Source organism: Cervus elaphus, chromosome 33 (assembly GCF_910594005.1).
Source record: "Cervus elaphus chromosome 33, mCerEla1.1, whole genome shotgun sequence".
Taxonomy (NCBI): Eukaryota; Metazoa; Chordata; class Mammalia; order Artiodactyla; family Cervidae; genus Cervus; species Cervus elaphus.
The window spans coordinates 54,910,636-54,922,724 of NC_057847.1; the positions used below are offsets into that span (position 1 = coordinate 54,910,636).

General features: G+C 35.0%; 1 protein-coding gene and 1 long non-coding RNA gene across 5 annotated transcripts in view; one reads left to right on the forward strand and one right to left on the reverse strand.

Moving 5' to 3' along the window:
• Positions 1-12,089, reverse strand: part of ARHGAP15 (Rho GTPase activating protein 15) — a 677,227-nt gene that overhangs the window by 172,632 nt on the left and 492,506 nt on the right. The window lies entirely within an intron of this gene.
• Positions 3,678-12,089, forward strand: part of LOC122688420 — an 85,774-nt gene continuing 77,362 nt past the window's right edge. For all 3 annotated transcript variants that reach the window (XR_006339441.1, XR_006339442.1, XR_006339443.1), the window contains exons 1-2: positions 3,678-3,881; positions 5,192-5,299. This is a non-coding gene — a long non-coding RNA (uncharacterized LOC122688420). The remainder of the gene's footprint in view (positions 3,882-5,191; positions 5,300-12,089) is intronic.

The following is a 12,089-nucleotide window of genomic DNA, read 5'->3' on the forward strand; positions in this document are numbered from 1 at the left end:
TTAGCTGAGGAAGAGTTCCGAAGAGGAAACTGCACGGAGGGAGATGAGACAGAAATTTCCAGGTTCCAACAAACAGAGCCGTGTTACTGAGAGACAGAGAGAAAGATTAAATTGCCCAATTCAAGGATTAGTAGTAATCAGAAAAAATAAGTAAGGATTACAAAAGTACCAAGGTATCACTGTTTAGATAAGAATAAAAAGACAGGGGAATATAAATCATAAGAGAAATTATTCAAGAAACCTGGAGAGTTCAGGCAAATAGTTATCTACACTTGAAAAAATATCAATAAAATTTATCAGAAATTTAAAAATATTTTTAATTTTTAAAAAGAGCTATACATATTCAAAGGGAGAAAAACAAGTTGATCAAGCTCAGGAAATAAGTGAAATAAAAAAAAAAACAATGTAAAAATGTCAAAGTAGAAGAAAACTTGAATGCATATATAATTGAAAATACAGGATAAGATATAGACTAGAAGAAATTAAACAAAATGAAAAGGTTAAACACATAAAACATGCCTGAATAATTTTATGTGTATGAATAAAGGTGATTATAATACAAAGACAAAACTAGTGCTCTTTAAGATCAAAGAACAAACGGAACAGAAATAAACAATTAAAGATGAAATAGAAGAAAATTTTTTGAACTAGAGAAACACTTAAATTTGCTTACTGGAAAAATACACTTAGTTTCAGGAAAAATTGGTACATATCCTAGTAGGTCTAAGGATAAATAAAAAGACATATGGTTTTCCACACAGCACAGGTAATTCATATTAAGAGAGAGAGGGGGGAAAAAAAGATTGGTGTTAGAATACTTCATAGCAATGCTCAGTGCCTAATGAAAAGGTTTGCAAAATTCAGAAAAATTCATTCAGTAAGTTGAGAGTAACCTACTCATGCTCCTTTATTGGAAATGCAACTGGATAACAAAATGTAATAAACAGAAAGTTTAAATGAAGTCCTTGAGAATAAAGAAAACTTGATAAAATGACTAGATGTGAGCATTTTTTCCTTTTGTAGCATAGAACTAAGTCTAAACAACACTGGGAATAATGATTACAAATGTGAATGTTACCCTTGTCAATAATAAAATCCTAAATAAATTGAAGATCATCTGGAAGGAAGAACACCTTCCAAATCTTTTGAATAGCAAAAATTTTACTCTAAATGGAAATAATTCTTTTCACTTCAAAATCTTAACATTTTACTCAGGGTTAAGTTATCTTTAAGGAGCTAATCACTCTTGGGTCAAATAAACATTTATTTGAAGTTTAGCCATTCATTTCAAAACTCATTTAAATTTCTTTTTCTTCTTAAAATTCAAGTAAAACTAAACATAAAACATTTTACTAAAAAGTAACTATGGCAGAGTCCCATTTTTATCTATCTTACTATCCATCTCTGTCTATATCACTATATCAAGAGTCATCTTGAATGCTATTCACTGACTATTAACATAATTATACATGTGTATATTTTATTATGTGCTTATTTATGAAATGACTACATGACATTTTTTCTTTTTCTTCGTGTATTTTTGTACTGTTTGAATTTCTGTCACAGTTAATATTTTAATACAAAAAATTCTAAAATATTCTTTCAACAAACAACAATATAACTGCTTAAGGTCAGAGTTGAGGTGATTTTATCACTCTACATTCAGTCAATATAGAATTATAAAGAAAAGTTACAGGCTTAAGCAAATCTCTACATTCTTTTAGTTTTAGTCTAGGGAACTATGAACTTCTTATAGGATTTATCTTGCATTTCTCTAAATTTAGAAAGGATATTTTAAGTCTCAAGATGATTTCTTAACACACAGAATGTTTCTAATCCATCTCTCTATGCTTTTATCAATATGCTTAGGAAATGTAAAATTAGTTTCATAGCAAAAAGTAAAACACAAAGATATTTGCAAGGGATTCCAAAGCCGAATACAAATTATTTGGGACTATTTAGAATTGTCTTCCCCAATGGTTCAGTAAGTAAAGAATCTGCTTGCAGTGTAGGAGACACGGGTTCAATCCCTGGGTTGGTAAGATCTCCTGGAGAAGAAAATGGCAACTCACTCCAGTATTCTTGCCTGGGAAATCCCATGGACATAAAAGCCTGGTTGGCTACAGTCCATGGGGTTGCAAAAAGTCGGACATGATTGAGCACGCACGTACATTTAGAATTACAGATTTCACTGTCAGTTGTTCTGATATGGTCATATTTCATTTTCAGAATTTTTCAGGTATTTAGATTTTAAATTTTGCAACTGAGAATAAAAGATGTGTGACAAATTATTTACATTCATAAAAATTGCTTTGCTGAATTACAGTTTGATTTCAATTGGCTTCAGAAAATATAATATATATCTATACTGTCAGATTTTTAATGCTCTAATTATCTAGATTATGTTGCAATAATGTTGCTATTCTCTTCTAGGGTTTTTAATTTACCAGAATACTACAAATAAATAGATTGTGAACGTTCACATACTTTGATTCCCAGAAGACTTGGAATTTACTGATTTTCTGTCCTGCCTTGTGTCTACACTGTTGGAATAATTTTACTCAAATTCTTTTGGATATTTACTTTCATGACATTTCTTTCCAAATATCTGACTTCAATAGAAGGCATCTTTAGCAGTTTGAAAAAATAAGAATGGTAAATCTTGGGTGATATTTTCTCATATTGCATTTATTTAATCTATTAGTTAATGGAGAATACAAACTATAATGCTTCAATTTTAAAATTTCAAATTTACCTAGAAGCATCTCAATGCAGGCAAAAGATAAGATTTAGTTGAAACTCTGAGAAATGATGGGAGAAACTAGTTTTCTCAACCAATAAAATGCTTAAAAATTAGTAGTAGACATTTAACTATAAGTAAATAAAAGTAGTATTTTGCAGTAACCAGGACAAAAAAAAATTCTTGGAGAAATTTTATTCAGAATTATTTCTAAATATAAGAATTGCTAGTTTATCCTTGCTCACAAGAGGTCTTCCAGTCTGAGCTTTAACTTGATCTCCATGTTTAAATAAACTCAGACAAAATCTTAGAAATATCCCTGACAGAACCTAACTCCCTACATTAATTTTCGATTTGTCTAAGAATTCAGAAACATTGTTTTAAATAGATTCTGTTAAGTAAATCCATGCCATCTACCTTTCTGACTTATTTTTTAAAAATGAATGCAAGTAATATCAATCATGAATAACTTGACTTTCTATAAAAGTAACAGTTCATAAAAATCTATGAAACTACTACTGGGAACAAACAAATTAAACAAATGACAATGTAAAATAATAAAACTGCTGTTGTCCTCCTCTGGTGGAAGAACTGCTTCTTCTATGGGACTAATACATCTTGCAGAAACAATTTTAGATAATAAGTAACATATGGATTTAGCTTTTATTATTCTTCTAAAAGAAGACAATTATATTTATGTGATAAACTGTTCAGTTTAAAGTAGCATGATGTTTATATTACTGGCCACTTAAATAATCTTTGACATGCTTCTATGTGGATCAGCAGCCCGCTTCTCTTGCCATCTCTCTTACATTTAAGTCCTGTCTCTTTACAATGCTGGTCATGTGCCCTCAGAGCATCAGGAATTCACTCTGGTCTCTACGTGGGACTGATGGAAGAAAAAAATTTCTTACAGTGGATACGGCAAACACACATCCAACTCCTCCTCCCTGCCACACACCTACCATCTGAGTTCTCTCCTCTTCCTGAAGAGAAAGTTGGCACATGACCTCAGTCAGTGTTTGACAGAATGAAAGGAAAGGAGCTTTCGAAGTTTTGCTTTTGCTAAATGAACGTCAAGTAGGTGTTACCCGTAACAAGTTTCTGAAGCACTGAGACCTTCTCACTCATTGGAAAGCAGGTTAGAGATGTATTTTATATTACTTTTTTTCACCTTTATGTTTTTTTAATTGAAGTATAGTTGATTTACAATGTTGTGCTTGTTTCAGAAAAGTGATTCAGTTATATATACTTAATATCTATTTTTTCACATTCTTTTCCTTTATATCCATATTTTTCAGATTCTTTTTCTTTTTTCCTCTTTTCATGTTATTACAAAATATTGAGTATAGTTCCCTTCGCTATATAGTAGGCCCTTGTTGGTTATCTATTTTGTATATACTACTGTGTATATGTTAATTCCCAAACTCCTAATTTATCCTTCTTCCTCCATTTTCTTGTTTGGTAACCTTAAGTTTGTTTTCTATGTCTGTGGTGGGTATGTTTCTGCTTTATATCAGTTCATTTGTATCACGTTTTTCAGATTCAATATAGAGTAAGATATGACATTGGTGAAGTTTTGTGAAGTAGAGAGAACCCTGTAGACATCTGACGAGTTGCCTTCCACAATTCATCTAAAAATGCTTAATAAAAGCAGAGAAAAGTTTGTCTCCACATCTTTCAGTGTGACTGCCCCCTCACTCACATAGACATTTCTGAAGGAGGGAAATGAATTTCCAAATTCTCACTTTGGCTCACTCCTCAGTTGCTGCTGGGTGTTTAGGGAAGACTTGTTAAAAAGTGATGGAGTTTGCTTTGCCGACTTGTGCTTCTGTAATGAATCTCTTACAGAATAACAGTTGGCTTAGTATTTACCTATGCCCCTCCTCTCTGCTCTACTGAGTGAGTTGAATAATTTTAATAATCAAAGGCATAGAGTCTGCATCTAGTTTAGAAGTGAAACCATGGGTAATTTTCAGATGGGTTGCCCTCAATTTTTGATGAATTGTCACAGAAACAGGAATTAACACAATTCAAAAATCCCATCCACTAACAGACACAGATCAGCATCTGTGGATGATTTCTTCTAACCCACTACCCTCATATTTCCTTCCCTGCCCCCCCTAGTAAAAACACACCCCTTTGCCTCATGCTTCCGATTTAGCGCAATCATGCCTCTTACTGGCCATTGCCTTGCAGGACACCAGCTGCCAAACACAGAGACGCAAGATATGAGGGTTTGAAATATAAAGTCTTATTAATGTAAAAGATGTGCACATCTTGATCTCATGTCCAATATTAGACTCAAATAAGACTGCTCAGCCTGCAGAAGCAAGAATACAACTGCATCATAAACACTGGAAATGAAGGAATGCTAAATGGCAGTTATCATTTTCCAGAGTCTTTAAATGAGTAATCTCATCTCATCTCATCTCATTTCAGGTCTTTCAGAGAAAGAAACGGCCCTGTTCCCATCTTTTCCAATCCCCTCCCCACCAATAAGGTGATTTGTGAGAGAAGCCCCAATCTTTGGAAGGTTTTAAGAAACTGTCTTTGAAGGTAAGATTTTGCTCTTCCATAGATTCTGAGAATCTGAAGTTAGGGGAGCTGCCAGGGGAGCTCAGAATATGCCATTTCTAGAATTGGAGCAGCTAATTTCATGCATAAATAAACTGCACTGTTTTTTCTTTTGTGTAGTAAGTCAGTTAAGACTCATTTATTTCTATCACTTCTGCACTAGTCCTTATGCCAAGTAGTGGAGGCAAAGGTGAGGAGCAATACTTGCCCTAATGAAATTCAGGCTCTACCAGTGAAAATACTGAGTGCTATGAAAAAAGCATGGGTATAATGGAGAAAGTCAAGAGGAGGAAGGGTGAGGTTGTCTGTGCCTGAGGGACCCGAGGACAGTTTCAGAGATGTGATTTTAGCTGGATTTTGAAGGATGAACAGGAATTTGCAAGCATTTGTGGGGCTCTGGAGTGGAAGCCTATTCTGGGAAGGACTAAAGTGTGTGCATGTTCACAGTGATGCACAAGCAGGCATAGAAAATTGCTGCTTTGACACCATTAACCCAGTTCTGCATAAAGTGATGCTATAAAAAATTGAAGCTTGTCTAACACATGTTATAGTGTATCAGGATAGATGTTGCTTGGCTCCTGCATCTTCCGGCTTTTTGTGGAGCTAATTAGTTAAACATCTATGCTTGAAAACAAGAACTCTGTTAAGAATGTATGTGTATGACTCATGTCCTTTGTCAAATTCCTTATCTCTCTATACCTCAGTCTGAAGACGGATGTGATACTAGTAGTTGCTACATAGGATTATTGAAATGATCAGTAAGAAAATGCTAATCAAACACTTAGCACATACAATACCTAGCACATAGTAAGGGCTTGATAAACATGAGTTATCAGTCTCATCATCACTATTAAGCACATATTATGTCACAAGTACTCTTCTGGGCACTTTAAGAGTAAAAATACAGAATAAGATATGATGCTACTCCTAAGGATCAAGATGTTTTTGGTTGGGGATACAAGTCAACTGCAGAATTAGTGTAAAGAGAAATATACATATATGAATTAGTATTATGTACTAATGTAATAAAACCCCTAAGAAATAGAGCAATCTAAGGCATTGATTATTATAAAATAATATCAAAATAAAAAAAACATGTAAAAAGAGGAAAAATAAGGAAATAAGATTAATTCATCAAAGGAATTTGGTAATTGAGATGAATTTTGAAACATGGTCTAAGCAAGGGAATTTCAGGGAAAAAAAAAGATCCAGAAAAGCAAGTCATAGAGGGAGAAGCAAATATAGCATTTTCTTCCTATAATGATTGTATTTATTTGCAAGAGCATAAGATTGGGTATGGGTTGAAAATAGCAGGATGTGGTCAGCTTCTGGAGAATGTGGTGAACTCTGAAGGAATTTATCTGGATTTTACACTAATAGATACAGTAAATGTACATTTAAATTTTGTCTTTTCATTTTCTATTTAATTGTGATAGCACAAATCTCTGAATACTCTGAGATGAGACAAGTTATTTTCACCTATCTTTGGCCCCCTAATTGAGTCTACTAATTAAATATAAAACTGAAAATATTGCTTGAGTTTCTCCTCTAACTTTGGAATATGCCATCAACCTAGTCTTCAATTGGCTCTGTATCCATATCATTGAAAAACTAGGGCAAGATTCGAAATAAAAAGCCTTTTCTCATCTCCTAGTGTTCGTCCTTAATATAACAAACAAATGCTATTCCATTGCTGGTAATAGAGGGAGAGGTTTGTGTGGGAAGAGCTGGGTAAAGCCTGGAACTGTTGCTCTCTTAAAGGTGTGTCCCTCCAAAATATTTATTAACAACAACAACAAAAATATGCTTCATTCTCAATTTTAAAAGTTGCCTTTGAACACTGGCCTCTCTTGACAAAATATTTAGCTAATTTCCTCCATCTGAGGCATATCTTTTGGGCAGTTTTTCTGGAAATTGGATGGATCTGGGTTGCGCTGCTTATTCTTTCTGGGTTAGTTCCCCTCATAATCATAGGCACACATTTCTGAGAACATGGATCTGAATTAAGGACAGTCTATATCTACAGAATATAAAGGATCAAACTGACACACACAGAGACTAGAAGTACTATGCCCTAACTCAACTAAATAACCTTTTTTCCTCAAGGAGAGAAAACCATGATAGGTCAAATTCAAATAGATTCATTTTTGCCAAGATAGTTAGTGTTCATGATGTGAATCAGCTACAAATCCTCTTTTAGCAAACTTATGTTTGAATTAGTTGCCTATTCAATAGCCAATATGAATGGCAACTTCCCACCCTCTGATTTAACCATCCCTGAGAAGACCATGTACTTATATGCCTCCTATCACAGTTTAAATGCTCTCTTAAATATTCAATTTACACAATTATGCCTAAATATGCAATACATTGTATTTGATTAAAAAATAATACAGTTTTGTCATCATTGTCATCTTATAGCATTTGCCTTATTATGTTGTGGCATTTTGAGTATTTTTGATCAAACAGTATAAATGGAACAGGTTTTGCATACTGAGCATCTTAAAACCCACTTTCAAGAGATTTACTATCAATGCACATTTTCTGTTTGGCTGGAAAACATACGAACTTTATATTGTATATGATGAAATGTAAAATATTAATATTATTTAAAGTTAATGATATGTCAAAGGAAAATGGCTAATACATTATACAATTAAATGCCTATCATATTAGTTCATCTATTAACAAAATAAAATAGATTCAAATAGAAGGATTCTGACTTGTAGTTTTTCGAGCAAGGGTTGCCCATGTGTAAAACCTAATTTATTCAATTTTTAGACTGCTGGATACATCAGTTTGTAATTATTTGCATTATATTTGAACACTTTGTCATGTGTCTGTGATACAACAAAAAAAACCAGTTTTCTCTTCTTGTATGAAGGCATCTTCTACTGCACAGATGCCACCAACAGTGAAAAAAATATCAACCAAAAAATCCATCTCCCACTATGTCTAGAGAGTCACTGAGGATTTCTAAATATCCTGGAGTCATCAAAGTTCTTCATATTATGGTTTCAGACCCTTTGCTGAACTGTATGTTATCACACCTTAACCTAGTTCTGGGGTACATAGTTCTACACCATTATTCTGACTCTCTCAACATTTACCTATGCCTGTTCAAGGTTAAGTCTCTTCTTTTTAATACTCTATGTTGTAATTTTATACATCTTGGTCCATGCTTGTATATGATCATGTGCTTATTATTTTCTTTTCAATGTTGGTAACCTAAAATACATTGAAAACATATAAGTTTTTCTCCTAGAACAGTCCAGACTATAGATTAATTAAAAGCTGGGAACATGTTAGGGCCCTTGCTTGTGCTGGAGCAAGCTAACCATTTTAACTAGGATGGAATTACCCCTTTCCTGAACCTGTCAATTACAGCAATGTTTGTGTACATCATCCCAAAGCAATTACTGCATGTTTAAAAAAGCTCCCAAACCCTGTGAAATGGATTTACCCAAAGAGTTTTTAAGTGTGTTTGAAGACTGCTTGAAGATATGTGCATTCCATGAGTGTATCTTCCACACACCAGTCTCCATGGTATAACATCCACTGTCTTAACAGCAAAAGTTCATCTACTCATTGAACAGAGCATCTTACTTCTGGACCTTGTACACCAAATTTCCTCAGGGGAACATCTGACTTCTTTATGCCAGTTCAAATGCTCTGGGTGGGCCTCTTTCCCTACCTCCAAGTATGGATCACGTGACATTGGTCTAAGCCAATCTCCCCGTGTGATTTTCTTAGCCACAGTGGCTGATTCAGGAATATTGGTTAATGAGTCAATTTTGATCATTAGTACTCAAGCCTGTTGAGGAAAAAGATTCCAGGGGACCACGTTGACCAAGAGATTTTGCAACCATTTTTGCCACCATGTGAAGCCTGAGCAGAGCTGAGGGATCCAGAATCTAGGTCCTGATGAGGCTGTTTAAGCAACCAATTTTAGTCATGATTGAGTCTGGATTATTTTCTGAATGTTCTAGTTGCATGAAAAATGTATTTAAATCAACTAGAATTGGTTTGCTACTCCTTGAAATCAAAGAATTCTAACTGATTTACTTGTATTTTCTACTTACTCTTTTGTTTCTTTAAAGATGCTAAATTTTTGAGCTACTGCATGGTGGGAGACCAAATATGTCAATAAATTGAAAAATCCACATTTCATCATAATCCCCAATGAAGGGGGTTTTATTTTAGCAGTATAAGAAATGGACAGATAGTACGTTTATTTAAAGTCAACACACAACTTAAATTGAACATTGAGGTCTTGCACAGATGGCAGTTTCATCAAGCTTTTTCAAGGTTAGTCAAAAAATTAGAAGTTGCTCAGTCCTGTGAAACTCTTTGTGATCCCACGGACTGTAGCCTAGCAGGCTCCTCCGCCCATGGCATTTTCTAGGCAAGAGTACTGGAGTGGGTTGTCCTTTCCTTCTCCAGGGGATCTTCCTGACCCAGGGATTGAACCCAGGTCTCCTGCACTACAGGCAGACGCTTTATCCTCTGAGCCACCAGGGAAGCCCCAAGTCTCATCAACCTGAGCCCAAACAAAGTGAAAGTAAAGTGGGAACACTGATTAGATATATCATTTTAGTTTTTCTGTATTTCAGGTGACTTGTTTTTATTTCTTAATTAGGGTGTTTGTTCTATCCACAGTTAAATGATAGTTATAGACAGAAAGACAGTGTCTACAGTCATCAGCTGAAGTCATGAGATGGGATGGGACATTTTTTGTAGGGAAGATTATTTTGGACTTCCTGTTATTTCAGTGAGAGTCAACTCAATGTATGGTTTACATAATGAACAAGAGTCAACCAAACTAGTTTCTGCTGCTGCTGCTAAGTCACTTCAGTTGTGTCCGACTCTGTGCGACTCCATAGACGGCAGCCCACCAGGCTCCCCCATCCCTGGGATTCTCCAGGCAAGAACACTGGAGTGGGTTGCCATTTCCTTCTCCAGTGCGTGAAAGTGAAGTCGCTCAGTCGTGTCCAACTCGTAAGGACCCCATGGACTACAGCCTACCAGGCTTAGTCATACCTTATATCAAAGCGAGGGGGGTGGGGAGGACTTAGTGGGTAAAACAGAGTTAGTCTTAGTAATAAATTGTTCAGTAAAACGTGGCTTTCTCATCTAACTCATTTTGAGTCAAGGCTTTTTTTTGGGGGGGGTGGGGCTCTTATGCTTCTAGGACTTCTCTTGAGTTCTTAATTCTTTATCATATACTCTTCCTCTCTCCTGACTCTTCCAAAATTTTCTTTCTTTGCTGTGTTCTCTTGGAGGTATACTAAGATGTGTGCTATCCTGCCTGATAAACAGATATTTGTTCATTATATTTCCTTAATGCATAAACCTTATATGATATTTGCATTCAAATAATTAACTTTTGTTAATCCAATACCATAGTCCAGAAACAGAAAACTTGTGACAGGCCTACTTAGGTTCTTTTTAAAAAATAATGCCATCATATGACATCTCATATGCAGAATCTAAAAAGAAATGATACAAATGAACTTATCTACAAAGCAGAAACAGATTCATAGACTTACAGAATGGACTTATGTTGTCGGGGGAAGAATGGGAAGAAGGAATAGTTAGGGAGTTTGGGATCAACATATACACACTGCTATATTTAAAATGGATAACCAACAAGGTCCTACTGTATAGCACAGGGAACTCTGCTCAGTTTTATGTGGCAGCCTGGATGTGAGGGAGCTTGGGGGAGAATGGATACGTGTATGTGTATGGCTAAGTCCCTCTGCTTTCCCACCTGAAACTATCACAACATTGTATGTGAATGGCTATACCTCAATACAAAATAAAAGTATATAAAAAAATGTCTATGCCATACATCACTTTTGGATCACAGAAGTCATTCTCTTTAAGATATTGCTTTAATATCCTCCTTAACACAACCATCTAATCACTAAAAATTAACTGTATTTAGTATAAGAGGTAAGATTATTTGCCTTTCTTGCCTTAGCCAGAGTAATTGATTTTCTAATCATGGCATTTCAGGCACAGTGAAATGGTGGTGGGAAATTATTTTGTATGTAAAGAATTTTCTTCATTGGCAAAAGCATCCACCTACACTGCTGTCAAATCAGGTTAGTCCATGAGTATTTTAAACTTGTTAAATAAGAGATATAGATTTGGGTGTTACCGAACAGTGCTTTTTATATTGTCGTTTGAATATGGATGTACTCAGTGACCTAAGTGAGTTTATATTCCACCTCCTCCAGTTTAGATTATTTATAAAATAATTCAGGGCACTTCTTTGTCAAAATAACATATTCCATCTAGAGAAGGCTAAATCAAGTACTCCAGTCCCTGCTTCCTTTTCCTTCCCTCTTGCCCCCAGAATAGGACTATTCATATGGAAAACAAAACACAGGCACTATTAGAATGGTATCATCTCTTATTTACTTCACAAAACAGAATACAATATGGGTTGCTGTGAAATACAAATGAACTGTAATCCTCATCAGGTTTGGAAATAATGGATTCAGGCTAACATTTCCAGAAGAAATATGAAGGCAGTATTCTAAATTTCCTATTCTTTCCCAAATGAGTTTGCACAAAATGTGTCGCTAAGAAGAGTAATGTGCCCATCACATGGCGAAATTTCCCACTTGCAAAATGAAAATGAAAAGTCTGCATTTTAGGATGGCGTATTTAAACACATGCACCATGCTGTTTGTACAGGAGGGAAAAGAAAGCTCCCCCTACTGGAGCATAAACAAGCCTCATCGCTTTCCTGCACCCCATGGCT